Source organism: Schistocerca cancellata, chromosome 2 (genome assembly GCF_023864275.1).
Source record: "Schistocerca cancellata isolate TAMUIC-IGC-003103 chromosome 2, iqSchCanc2.1, whole genome shotgun sequence".
Classification (NCBI taxonomy): Eukaryota; Metazoa; Arthropoda; class Insecta; order Orthoptera; family Acrididae; genus Schistocerca; species Schistocerca cancellata.
In genome coordinates this window covers 6,152,600-6,167,263 of record NC_064627.1, presented here as the reverse complement: position 1 = coordinate 6,167,263, position 14,664 = coordinate 6,152,600, and the positions used below count along the sequence as shown (strand labels likewise).

Below are 14,664 nucleotides of genomic sequence, written 5' to 3'. Positions count from 1 at the left end.
CAGAACCAACTTTCATCAGAAATCAGAACAGACGTCCACTCTGCCCTCCAATAAGCTCTCACTTGACACCCTCGAAGTCAAATGGGGGTGGTATGGGGTAAGTGGAATGCTCATTACAGGGTATCTGGCTCGGAGCTGTTCTCGAAGTAACCGATTTGTAACAGTTTGTCGTGTCACTATGATGCCAACTGGTGCCGTGTGGCCATCTGGGGCCCGGTCTTCTTGCGACCGTACGTACTCGTGACGACAGCTGCCAGCAGTCGTGTACAGTGGCCACATTGCTGCCAAGTATCTTCTCTGTAAGATCACGGAAGGAACGTTCGGCTTCTCGTAGCCCTATTATGTGACCTTGTTCAAATCAGTAAGGTGTTGATAATGGAATCTTTGTTGCCTTAAAGGTGACAATGATGAAAAAAAGCTTGTAGGGTTCAGTAAAATTAAACTCGATTTCAGTTGGATTAAAAATGTTAGCCATACAGTTATGAAAAATAATAATAAAAAATTTTACATGACACCGTTTCTTGTACAGCATTGTCTTATCGTATTTTCTAGGTCTGTAAGAGTATGCTGGCCGTGTGCAGTGACATCTTGGGGTCAACTGATCAGAGAACAGCTTGGATTACAAGATATGCTCTATGTATTATTCAAATTTAGCTTGATGTGTTCTTCCAGAACAAAACAAATATAAAATTGGCTCGGAATGAGAAAAATGAAACTGATTATATTTTCAAACAATGGAAAATCCGAGATGGAATGTAACAATATTATGAAAAGCAAAGCTGCTAATTACCATATTGTGGAGATGCTGTTCACAGATAGGCACGACAAAAAGATTTTCACAAATGAAGCTTTCAGCCAGCAAGACCTTTGTCAAAAATAGGTGATGCACACACAAACACACTCACGCAAATGCAACTCGCACACACATCTGACTATACTTTAACATACGACAAAAAAATTGTACCGGTCGGGCAATCCTAAATCCCTTTTCAATTACAAGTGGTGATAGACTCGTGAGATAGTGAGTAAAAGTATATCAAAGCTAGAAAGAAAAAGACTCATCAAGTAAAAGTCAGAAATATAGATTGATAACTTATTCCAAAATAGGAATGTATATTAGAATATGTAAGCAACAAGTAAATAATCTTAGAAAATGAAGGTTATAAAAACAAACAAAAGAACAGTTATTTAAGAAAAGTAGTAACGCAGACAGGAAAAGATGTTGAAGGTTCAGTGTGATGAAAGCAAAAGAGAAGGAAATCGTGTATAGGACAAAGCAAGATAAGGTAACATAAGGTAAGAATTTCAGGCAGACAAAAATAGGAACATGATGCCGTATGATATATTAAACAACTATCTTCAAATGCTTTCAAGACAATGTGAGAAAGTGCCATGAAAGTATCAACAATTGAAAACAATGAAAGTATGAGGGAGACTAAATGGAAACATGTTGGGTGGGCACTATGTTTCATCGGTTACGTTGCCGGATATCACTTTAATAACAAAGAAAATTTTATAAGTATTCCAAGTTTTGTGTAAATGTTCATATAGGTCAAGAGATGAATTTTTTAAAAAAGAAGATGGGTTATAACAAAAATATTAACATTTTATTCATAACGGCCAAATGGGGTGCACACAGTAATTCGAAGTATAATGAGAACAATGTCATTTGGATATGATGGTGTTTTAATAAAAATGGTTGAAGCTATTGTTATAGAATGTGGTGTGGGACAAAAATCCCCCAAAACTGTAGTAGTGGTGTAATGATTCCACTTCATATCAAAGGAGACAGCCAAAACATAAAAATAAGTATGAATTATGCCATTATCTATGGTTTTCAGAATGCTGTTCACTCGGATACAATGGAATCAGCCTGTATTAATTAACAGATTCAACAAGTCATTGATCATTGATGCTAAAGCTTCAATTTAGATGTCATCTGGAAACAAGTCATTGATCAGTGATGCTAAGGCTTCAATTTAGATGTCATCTGGTAATGAGAAATTAGGAATTTAAAGAGGAGTAAAGAAATGAGTATCCATACAACGAATACTCTTCTCAACAGCTTTACAAGATCTTTTCAGATCATTAGGAAACAGGAAAATTAAAGGAACGTGTTAATGGAACATTTTCAAACCACCTTTGCTATTATGACAACATTGCTTTGTTTATTTCTACTAAAGATGAAATTCGATGACAAACAGAACAACATAATGCTGCAAGTTTAGGAGGCAGCCTGAAAATCAACTACAGTAGAGCATCGCGTATCTAAATTTCGGTCAACTGATTTGTTATGTGTGCTGCACTCTCCCAAGTACAATCTTCTCTGGCCCCGTTTAACACCCCACACCAATGCCGAGTAACTGACAATTTTAACCATTTGCGTTCTGTAATGATCTCTTATGTCAACTTTCTGCATAATGTAAACTTGCGATATAAAATGTCTAAACATAAATGTGCTGCCCTTTCTGTGAGAGGTAAATACAAGAGTAATAGATAGCTAGAGGAAGGTGAATATGCAACCAAGCTATCTAATGAGTACAAGGTTGATAAGTTGATGACCAAGGATATCAAAAAACAAAAGACAAGTATCACAAATTTTATATCAAAGCTTGGTTCTATTGATTGATGGATAAACCATAAAACTATGAAGTTCACTGCAAACATGAATGTAGATGGTGCTGTTAAAAAAAATAATCAGAGGGAGAACCTGTCTCTGACCCCATTCTGTGTAAAGCGGCAAATCAATTAAATGAAACTCTTGGAGGACCAGTGAATTTGAAAACAAGTATGTGCTGGTTAAAATGCTTAAAGTCAAGACACTGCATTTGTGACTTCAAATATATGGGAAAAAACTGCTTGTTGATTCTTGCAAAATCAAACTAAGGATCATATTAAGGAAAGAAGATTATAGTTTCAAAAATGTTTACAATGCGGATGAAACTGGGTTCAATTGGAAAAATCTGTTGTTTCATGTTGTGAATTATTCGCCTGCTTCCAAGATAAACAATGCTCTTATTGCTGTTTTAGTTTGTGTCACTGCTACTGTAGTCCACCAACTGCTATGGTAAGTCATTGGTGAAAGTGAGAAACCATGTTGTTTCAGATATAATGATGTGCCTGCTGTGAGGTATTGTTTACACATGACAAGAGTGCTGGGAAGGATAGTACAATTTTCATGGAATGGTTTAAGAGAGTTTTTGTACACTCTGTATAAACTATCTGTTAAAGAATGACAAAAGGGAGAAAACATTACTGCTGCTTGGCAAGGCACCAACTCTTCCATCAGTTAGTATCTTAAACGAAAAGGACAAATTCATAAAAATGCTGTTTCTTCCACCTGATGTAATCTTGTTACAGCCCATAGGTCAAGGCGTTAATGAAACTGTCAAATGGTATTATAGAAAACAGTTGTTAAAGTTATTGTTAGAAAGAGAAGAGGAGGGAGAAAAATGTGTGTTAAGAAATCATAAAAATATTGATTTTAAAGATGTGTCCTACATGATCGAAGCAGTGTGGGCTAGTGTAATAGTAAAGGTTTTGAGAAAAGCAAAGAATGGCAAAAATTCTAATCCAAACAGTGTGTCCAAAATGCTCAATATGCTTAAAGAACTTGGTTGACCCAAATGTGATGAAGAAAATGTTCTAAAAGGAATGTGTCTCAACGATGTAGCTCCACAGGACCAAATGCAGGATAGTGCGATTGTAAACCTCGAACTGATAAAGCTGACGCTGCCAGCACCTTGTCAACTAGCGGTCCAGAAAATTGAGATGAAAATATATTGTCTGCTTCTGAAGCATTTACAGGTTTTGATAATGCCTTGTAAAGGTTTCAAGCTCAAAATTAAGTGACCAGGTATCTTTCCTGGAGGGGGGAATGCATGACTATTCATATGTGGCTAGGCTTGCTTAGACATAATATATAATGCTGTTATAAATGTATACTGGTATAGTTTTTATTGGTGAATAAAGGTGTACAGTTAGATTATCTGAATAACCATGTCCCCCAGTTCCGATAATCAACACTGTCCCATACAATGAGACAGGTATAAAGTATTACCAACACATTGAGAAAAAAATAATAGTAGAAAACAATGGAGTGACAGAACCAATTAATGAGTTTTTGTGTTAGGGCAGTTGAAGGAATTCACTAGAAGGTGCTGAATAAGTAAACAGAAGAGGAAAAATGGTCAGGTGAACTTTTGGTTAGCGAAATAGGGTTCCAAATCTAAGGTTCCAGTGTGTCTGGAGTAGAAAATTTACAATCAGTACATATCACAAGGTTGACTTATGACAGTGAGGTATGGACTTTAGCTGCAAGAACCATTCAAACGGTAACTGAGGTTTTCTCATCTCACTGAGAAGTAGGCTGCTAAACAAATTGACTGGGTACTTATACTTGACCCTTAAGCTGAGTATACTGGGAGTGGAAGATTGCGATTGGTTCATGGCACATTTGTTGCTGAGACAAGCCCCAGCTCCTCCCAGAGCGGCCGGTTTATAGATTGTATAAGAAACAAACATGTTGCAGGTTAATGCATTACGGATGTAACGTGAAAGTTTATGGGGAGTTGCTACAAGGACCGGTACAGCCTCTTCGCACATTTTTGTAAATGGTATTAACAATCAATACGCTCAACACTGCATAGGAATCAAAACTATATACACAGATGCTGATTATTGTTATTGCACACGATACTGTTAAATAGCTAATTTTGGCAGCAACCGAAAACATTCCATAGCTGGCTCCACAAAGTTAGCTAGATTCTGCTAATTGTAGAGGGGCAGTTTTATAAAAATCATTTTTCAGTTTCCTTGTGCCCCAATAGTTATTCTTTATCTTGGATCTCGGCTTTCTACCTTTGTCCCATTGTTCGTTTGTTGTTTTTGGTTTGCAGACTGGTGTGTTTCTCTTTGTGGTTTTGTCCATTTTGTTTTTAAATATTCTGTTGTAATTTGAAGTTTCCTCATATCTTCTTTAACTTCAATAACCATCTGACATTGCTCATACTGTTCCACAATTTCTCTGTTGTTCATTTTATGATTTTGTTTTCTGGTTAACTGATTAGAAGTCCAAAGAGCAAAATGCATTTCTTCCTGTTCGTGCTCATCACCACTTCCATTTCCTTGTAGACTTTTTCACTGTAAACTAGTCTCCATTGTCCATTTTTGGGTATTTTTTTGTTTATATACATTCTTATTATTCTTCATTGTATATAGACTATTTGTGTAGCATTAGTTATTCTGAAAATGGTTCCACTTGCATATACTGTTTCTGGTTGTGTACATATTTTCCAGTGAATTATTTTTGTGGCTATTGAGAAAACTTTTTGTTGTATTGAAGTATAAAGTATCACTTCATGAATGTGATAAGTTACTCCTGGTACCTGTATCTCTTACCGATGAATGATTAACATCATTTGCACATAGAAATTGCGCTAACAGTTAAGTGTATAATAAATGTGAATGTGCATATTGTCCACAAATTTGTTTGTATGTGCATGAAATTGGGAGTTTGTACGCTGCATTTCTACAAGACAAGACAAGATTACCGCCATTCATCATTTGCTTGGGTGAAAGTTGCTCCGTGGAGATGTGCCCACTTCAGTTCTTTCTAAACCTACTGAGGATTTGAAATGTACTGGCGGATAAACTGACCAGCTTATGAAACTTCTGTTCCATCAATTAACTTGTTCGTCGAATGTTGTCAAATTCGAATCAGTAAAAGCAGTTATCGGTACATACCAGTTTATTTGACAAATCTCTAAAATATTTGTTCTTGGTTGTGTATCTGAGATTTGTTCGCTTATTTCACTGAATTCAGTTTCAGTAAAACCCTTAATTTGTTTCACTGGTTTCTTGGAATTTCTCCTTAACTTCATTCTGAACCAAATCACATTGTTGTATTACATGTATATGTAACTCTGTAGGTAACCCTTAGCTTCCACGTCATTTTTTGTCACATACTGTCCCAGGTCTGACAGACTGTTAGATTTAAATAGCCAAAAAGGTTACATTAAAACCACCTGAAAAATATATATTGAAATAAATTTTAAAGTTTATTTTTACATAAAAAAATGCATTTCAACAGAAAGCTGCACAAAATGAACATAATAATACATGATAATATCAACGCTATGAAAACTCAAATACCCTGCAGTCTAAAGTTTACTTTTTTTATGTTGTATTGTTTAATGTACTTGTAATGGTGAAAACATTAAAACTCCTATAAAAAGTTTTAAAAATGAAAATTACGCTATTACTTTGTAAAGTTTTTGTTTCCTTCTCAGAGGCTTTCTTTGCACTCACTGGAAATGTTTGTAGAGAATTCAAGTTAGATTGGCTTCTTGCAACAATGGCAAATATAAAGTCTCTTCAGAATGAGATTTTCACTCTGCAGCAGAGTGTGTGCTGATTCATATCAGCAGAGTGAAAATCTCATTCTGGAAACATCCCGCAGTCTGTGGCTAAGCCATGTCTCCGCAATATCCTTTCTTTCAGGAGTGCTAGTTCTGCAAGGTTCGCAGGAGAGCTTCTGTTTAGTTTGGAAATTTGGTGAAGAGGTACTGGCAGAAGTAAAGCTGTGAGGATGGGGGCGTGAGTCGTGCTTGGGTAGCTCAAGTGATAGAGCATTTGCCCGTGAAAGGCAAAGGTCCCGAGTTCGAATCTCGGTCTGGCACACAGTTTTAATTTATCAGGAAGTTTCATAAGGCGTCTTTTTTTTTGTCACAGTTGGGGCAAGTTTTGCATGTTTAAATTGTTCTACGATTTTTGCTCTTGTTTCTGCTACACCCAAAATACAGTGAAGGATGTACAAAGTTCACAGGGTATGTGACAGTTGTTGACTTGATTTTTATCACCAATGGTTATGCAAGCTTCTTCAAAAAATTAAATTGGTACAGTCGGACACTGTAAAAATCCGCCTGGACCAAGGGCTAAAAAGGAGGACATGTCTGGATTAATCCAGACGTCTGGTCACCCTACCTCCATGTCACTGTTTGCAATGTGACTGGAGTGTTGGGTGATTGATGCATGCTGCTGGTAGCTCTATATAGTCACATGACATGCATGCATGCCCAATGGGCTGTGAACTTCCACGCTCTGGTCAGAACCACATCTCGTTACACATGCCATGATCTTACCCTCCTGTCACCGGTTTGCGCATGTCACAGGTTTGCATATTCCACACTGCGGCTCATTTCTTTTTGTATTCCCCTTATTCCTAAAAAATGAAGACTGAAAGGGTACAGGAACAATAGTACGATCACTTGAGATAGCCTTTTTCTTTGTTGTGCTTGTGTACTGAGCTTATACTTTTCACTGATTTCATTTCCATCGTCTGAAATCTTGAAGCTGAAAATGTTAAGTCCAAACTATCTGTCTAATCCACAAAATAAGAAATGTTACATTCTAACTGAATAAGATAGCAGGAAACCCTTCTCGTATTACACTTCTGCCGATAAACATTAACACCCGTTACGTTAACTGAACAGTCTTTCCACTTCCTGGGATTGAGGCAAATGAGACCTCCACATTCTCCTCCTTATTGTCACAAGCTTAAGCATCCTCTGGGATAACATAGTGAAAACCAAAGATGAGCTAAGAGCAAATTCTGTGAAAGTAATTGCCTCTCGCCACAAACTATTGAAGAACTGAATATAGGAAATAGTATTAATTTATCTAAACATTTTCCAAAGTATAAACCTGAAGGGGATGTCCATTACATACATTTCTTAAGGTGCATCTGTTTCCCAAACCCAGGCAGTGGATGTGTTAATTCATATGGAGGGCACATAAAATCATTGTGGATGCAGTGTTCCTCATGAAGAACAGTGACTGAATTAGCAAAGGACTGTTACAAATAAAGAAAGAAAGTTGATTATGCTTAGATACCATCATAAGTGACTGGTAGATTGTAAGTGAAAAATTATGTTGTACACTAGGTTAGATACTTTACTACAAAATACAAATAGGCAAGCTTTATGTTAGAAAGCAGCAAAATGACCAGATTAACTATTACAGACAGCCAGACTACCATAGGAAGGAAGTGAGGGTGTGAGAACAATGATTAACATGAAACTTCCTGGCAGATTAAAACTTCCTCCTCACGCCCTTCTCGGCGGGAGGAGGTAGTTTTGGCCCGGTTAAGAATTGGACACTGCCGGTTCAGCCATCGCCATCTGCTGACGGCTGCGCCGGCGCCGTTCTGCCCATGTGGGCACTTGCTGACGGTTCGACACATTTTAATGTCCTGTCCAGATTTTAACACACTGCGTCTAGATCTTAACCTGCCAAGTACTTTCGATGCCCTTTTAGCGGATGACCCACGAGCAGTTGCTCGTGTTCTTCGTTTTATCAATTTGACCAACCTCTCTAAGGGCATTTGATGATGCTGTTTTTTAATCCTATTCCTGTCAGTCTGTCTTTTATCGTGTTTTCCCTTTTAGTTGTTGTTTTAAACTTGTGCCTCGTGGTGCATTCTTAACGTTGTCAGGGCGCTAATGACCATTGAAGTTGCGCGCCCTAAAACAGAAAAAAAAAAAAAAAAAAAAAAAAAACTGTGTGCTTGACCAAGGCTCAAACTCGGGACCTTTGCCTTTTGCGGGCAACTGCTCTACCATCTGAGCTACCGAAGCACGACTCACGCCCGGTACTCACAGCTTTACTTCTGCCAGTATCTCGTCTCTCGTCTCCTACCTTCCAAACTTTACAGAAGCTCTCCTGCGAACCTTGCAGTACTAGCACTCCTGAAAGAAAGGATATTGCGGAGACATGGCTTAGCCACAGCGTGGGGGAGGTTTCCAGAATGAGATTTTCACTCTGCAGCGGAGTGTGCGCTGATATGAAACTTCCTGACAGATTAAAACTGTGTGCCCGACCGAGACTCGAACTCGGGACCTTTGCCTTTCGCGGGCAACTGCTCTACCATCTGAGCTACCGAAGCACGACTCACGGCCGGTACTCACAGCTTTACTTCTGCCAGTATCTCGTCTCCTACCGTGAGTTGTGCTTCGGTAGCTCAGATGGTAGAGCAGTTGCCCTTGAAAGGCAAAGGTCCCGAGTTCGAGTCTCGGTCGGGCACACAGTTTTAATCTGTCAGGAAGTTTCATATCAGCGCACACTCCGCTGCAGAGTGAAAATCTCATTCTGGAAACCTCCCCCACGCTGTGGCTAAGCCATGTCTCCGCAATATCCTTTCTCCCCCCAGGGGGTCCACAACTCTTTTGTGGATACGTGCGTAGCGAGCACGGGACCCCGAGCTAATGTAGCCTTCCTTCCTTTCCGGGCTGCATACCTTCCCTTTCCGCATCCTTCCCCATCCCTCTCTTCGCCCCTCCTCCCCTCACCTCTGGCTCTTTCCTTCCCTTTCTCCCCATCTGGGAGTATGGTTTGTGCCTACGTCCGGAGACGGAAGCTCGTAAATGTACTGCATTCTTCTTCCTTCCTTGCTTTTCTGTCTTCTTCCTTCCTTTGTCCTTCTCCTTTCCTTACCTCTTCTCTTTACCCTTTTCTCTGCTGCGGCGTTTGAGACCTCTCTTATTTCCTTTCCCTTTCTCTTTCTTCCTCCCTGTGCGTGTCTGAAGGCCGACCCACGCCCTTTGTGCGTAGCCGGTGACGGGGTAACGCGTAATTCCCCGCCCCGGGTAGACAGGTAGGACACGTACGTACCCCCTGGTAACGGCCAGGCCCAGGGAGGGGTGATTACCCGAGCTGATACCTTCCGAAAGTGCCGATTGGTCCCTTCGTCCGTTTGTCGGGAGGTGTGACCTGAGGAGTGAACAATCACCTAAGGCGGGAGTGCCCTCAATGAGGGCCCCCACAAGGGAGGAGCGCGCCATCGGAGACGCCGGTAATCATGGGGGATTCTTCCGCAATGGTTTCCTCACCTCCCACTATGTCTGCTCACAAACGTAAGTATACTGAGTCTCAGCCACAGACGGTTCTTCCACCGTTGCCACAGTTCCTTGTTGTGTCTCGGTCTGACGAAGGTCACGACTTCTCCACGGCCAACCCTTTCATTATTCAGAAAGGTGTCGACGCAATTGCAGGTCCTGTAAAGTCTTGTTCCAGATTACGGAATGGCACCCTGTTGTTAGAAACACACAGTGCCCTCCAGGCACAAAAATTGCTTCGTACTTCTCTGCTCCACACCTTCCCTGTCCGGGTGGAACCGCACCGTACCTTAAATTCCTCGCGTGGAGTCGTTTATACACGCTCCCTCGATGGATTGTCTGACGAAGAAATTCAGCACTACCTGTCTGACCAGGGCGTAACAGCTGTTCATAGAGTTATGAAACGGGTTGACACGAACACCATTCCAACCCGCACTGTCTTCTTGACATTTGACAAAGTTCAACTCCCATCGAAAATCAAAGCGGGCTATGAGATAATTTCCGTTCGCCCTTACGTCCCCAACCCTACGCGTTGCTATCGATGTCAGCGGTTCAATCACACCAGCCAGTCCTGTTCCAATCCGGCCAAATGTGTTACGTGTAGCAAGGATGCCCACGAGGGTGCTTGTCCACCTACATCCCCTCGCTGCATCAACTGTATGGGTGACCACGCTGCTTCCTCTCGAGATTGCCCCGTTTTTAAGGACGAAAAGCTCATCCAGGAAATAAGAGTGAAGGAACAGGTGTCGACCTTTGCTGCTCGAAAATTATTCGCCAGTCGACAGCCCACCGTGCCTCAGACAGGAAAATACACCACTGTCCTGGCTTCTCCTCGGCCAACAAAGGAGGCGGTCACACAGACTTGCGACCTCACCTTCAGTACCACGGTCGTCCGATCGGCCAGCGCCAAGATCGCCCGTTCAACCTCACCACTTTCGCCTGCCCACTCTATGGCTCACCCTTCGTCGGGTTCTGCTAAATATCGAGCCCAAAAGTCAGACGCCAAGTCTTCGAAAAAAGAGCATACTCGTGAAGAGTTTTTACGTACCGTAACTTCACAACCATCGGTTCCTCCTTCATCTAAACATCATACTTCCAAGAAGGCTACAAAGAAACCCAGTTCCTCTCCTTCTCCGCCAAGACGTGTCCCATCTACAGCACCACCTGGCGGAAATCGCCCTCGGCCGTCTTCTGTGTCGCCGAGGCGCACTGCTGGTGGCCGGTCAACCGGCCGATCGCTGGTGGCAGGAGCTGCTCCTGACCAACCTATGGATCAGGATCTTCTGCCTTCGACTGAATGCCATTCCATGCTGTCGGTCGCTAGCTCTGAGCAGTCTTTGAGTTGACAGCAACTTTTGTCACATTCCTCCATTTTCTGTTCACCCCATGTCCATTATCCACTGGAATATCCGCGGCATTTGAGCCAATCGGGATGAATTGTCGATCCTCTTACGATCCTACTCGCCAGTCATCTTCTGTCTTCAGGAAACAAAGCTGCGTCCCCATGACCGCTTTGTTCTCCCTCATTTTCAGTCGGTCCGATATGATCTCCCCTCTGTTGAAGGCTCTCCAGCCCATGGAGGACTCGTGATTCTTCTCCATGATACTCTCCATTATCACCCAATCCCCTTACACACTTCCTTCCAAGCTGTCGCCGTCCGTCTTTCCCTTTCCGGTTACACATTCTCTCTTTGTACTGTATACATTCCATCGTCCACACCAATGGCACGAGCTGATCTCCTTCATCTTCTTGGTCAGCTTCCACCCCCCTATTTGCTGGTTGGGGACTTCTATGCCCACCATTGGGGATTGGGGATCTCCACATCCTTGTCCACGTGGCTCTCTATTGCTAGACGTCTTCCACCAAGCGGATCTAGTTTGCCTCAACACTGGGGTCCCCACATTTTTGTCTGCCTCCACGACACATTTATCTCATTTGGACCTTGCGGTCGGTACTGTTCCGCTAGCTCGGCGCTTCGAATGGTTCGCCCTTGATGATACACACTCGAGTGACCACTTTCCATGTGTCCTCAGACTGCAGCCTCAACTGCCATATATGTGCCCGCGACGCTGGAAGTTTGCCCAAGCCGATTGGACACTTTTTTCGTCTCTAGCGACATTCGATGACCGTCGCTTTCCCAGCGTCGACGCTGAGGTTACACATATTACCGACGTTATTCTTACAGCTGCGGAACGTTCAATACCACGTACCTCTGAATTGCCTCGGCGCCCTCCAGTTCCTTGGTGGAACGAGGCATGCCGTGACGCAATACGTGAGCGGCGACGTGCTCTTCGCATTTTCCGTCACCATCCTACTTTGGCCAACTGTATCCGCTATAAGCAGCTCCGTGCGCGATGCCGTCGCTTCATCCGCGATAGCAAGAAGGCAAGCTGGAAATTCTTTATTAGCTCATTTAACACCTTCACTCCCTCCTCGGAAGTTTGGAGTCAGCTTCGACGGTTCTCAGGCGCGCCAAGTTTCTCCCCGGTCTCTGGGCTTACTGTCGCGCATGATACCTTAGTGGACCCTGTCGCAATTTCTAACTCGTTGGGTCAGCACTTTGCTGAGATTTTGAGCCCTTCAAATTACCCGCCAGCGTTTCTCCCGAAGAAACGTGCAGCGGAAGAGCGACATCTTGCTTTCTCCTCTCAAAATCACGAAAGCTACAATACTGTTTTCTCCATGCGGGAACTCCAACATGCCCTCTCTTCTTCTCGCTCCTCCGCCCCAGGACCGGATGGTATCCATGTCCAAATGTTGCTGCATTTATCAACCCATAGTCTGTGTTACCTCCTTCGCCTTTATAATCGAATTTGGACCGACAGTACCTTTCCCAGACGGTGGCGGGAAGCTGTTGTCGTTGCCGTTCCGAAACCTGGAAAGGACAAACATCTCCCCTCTAGCTATCACCCCATTTCTCTCACGAGTAGTGTCTGTAAGGTTTTGGAGCGTATGGTGAATTACCGTTTAGCTTGGTGGCTGGAATCCCGCAGTCTTTTTTAACACCAGCCCAATGCGGATTTCGGAAGCATCGTTCCGCAGTTGACCATCTTGTTGCTCTCTCCACTTATATCATGAACAATTTTCTCCGGAAACACCAAACGGTAGCAATATTTTTCGATCTGGAGCGAGCATACGATACGTGTTGGAGGACAGGCATCCTCCGCACACTGTTCTCTTGGGGCTTTCGCGGCCGGCTGCCCCTTTTTCTTCGCGAATTTATGGCAGAGCGCACTTTTAGGTTGCGGGTGAACACTACTCTCTCCCGTACTTTCTCCCAAGAAAACGGGGTACCCCAGGGATCCTTGCTGAGTGTTGTACTGTTTGCCATCGCCATCAATCCAATTATGGATTGTCTCCTTCCTGATGTCTCGGGCTCCCTCTTTGTGGACGATTTTGCGATCTACTACAGCTCTCAACGGACCAGCCTTCTTGAACGGTGTCTTCAAGGATGTCTCGATCGCCTCCACTCGTGGAACATCGAAACCGGCTTCCGTTTCTCACCCAGTAAGACCGTTTGTGTTAATTTTTGGCGACGTAAGGAGTTTCTTCCACCCTCCTTACATCTAGGTCCTGTCAACCTTCCGTTTTCAGACGTCGCTAAATTCTTAGGTCTTATGTTTGACAGAAAACTGTGCTGGTCCTCCCACGTTTCCTATCTTTCGGCTCGCTGTCTGCGATCGCTTAACACCCTCCGTGTCCTGAATGGTACCTCCTGGGGAGCGGACCAAGTTGTCCTTCTCCGCCTCTATCGCGCCTTAGTGCGCTCGAAATTGGATTATGGAAGCATAGTCTACTCCTCTGCTCGGCCGTCTATTCTTCGGCGTCTCGACTCTATCCACCACCTTGAATTACGTTTAGTGTCTGGAGCTTTTTACACTAGCCCTGTGGAAAGCCTTTATGCTGAGACTGCTGAACCTCCGCTGTCCAATCGGCGAGCAGTCCTCCTGAGTCATTATGCTAGCCATCTGTCTTCCATGCCTGCTAATCCAGCCCATGACATATTTTTCGACGCCTCCTTTGATGTAGGGTATGCAGGCCGCTCCTCCTCCCTACTACCCCCTGGAGTCCGCTTCCGTCAACTGCTCCATTCTCTTTCCTTCCGCTTTCCTAAAACCTTTTTGACAACTTGGGGTACAGCACCGCCTTGGCTCCGTCCCCGGATCTGCCTGCTCCGTGACCTTTGTCAATTTCCCAAGGATGGTACCCCTACACTTGTTTATCGTCTGGCATTTGCTGCTCTATGTGCACAAATGACGGACGCCACATTTATTTACAGCGACGGCTCGAAAACATCGTTAGGTGTAGGGAGAGCCTATATTGTTGGCGACACCCCAAATCGCTTCCGGCTTCCCGACCAGTGTTCAGTTTATACTGTGGAGCTTTACGCTGTTCTCCAGGCTGTCCACTACATCCGCCGCCATCAGCGGATACAGTACGTTATCTGCTCAGATTCTCTCAGCTCTCTCCTCAGTCTCCAAGCTCTTTACCCTGTGCACCCTCTGGTCCACCGGATTCAGGACTGTCTGCGCTTGCTCCACCTGGGGGGCGTCTCGGTGGCGTTCCTCTGGCTCCCGGGACACGCTGGTATCTGTGGGAATGAGGCGGCCGATATAGCGGCCAAGGCTGCAGTCTCTCTTCCTCGGCCAGTTATTCAGTCGCTTCCCTTCACCGATCTACGGAGCGGTTTATGTCGCAAAGTTGCTCATTTATGGCATGCGCATTGGTCGGCACTTCCCCGTAATAAATTGCGGGAAGTGAAAGCCCTTC

General features: G+C 43.5%; 1 protein-coding gene and 1 non-coding gene across 2 annotated transcripts in view; both read left to right on the top strand.

Annotated features, from left to right (window-relative positions):
* Window positions 1-14,664, top strand: part of LOC126161293 (thiamine transporter 1-like) — a 709,947-nt gene that overhangs the window by 152,423 nt on the left and 542,860 nt on the right. The gene's annotated exons all lie outside the window — the stretch shown is intronic.
* On the top strand, window positions 9,008-9,082 carry Trnas-uga (transfer RNA serine (anticodon UGA)). The gene has a single exon. It is a non-coding gene; the product is annotated as a tRNA-Ser (tRNA).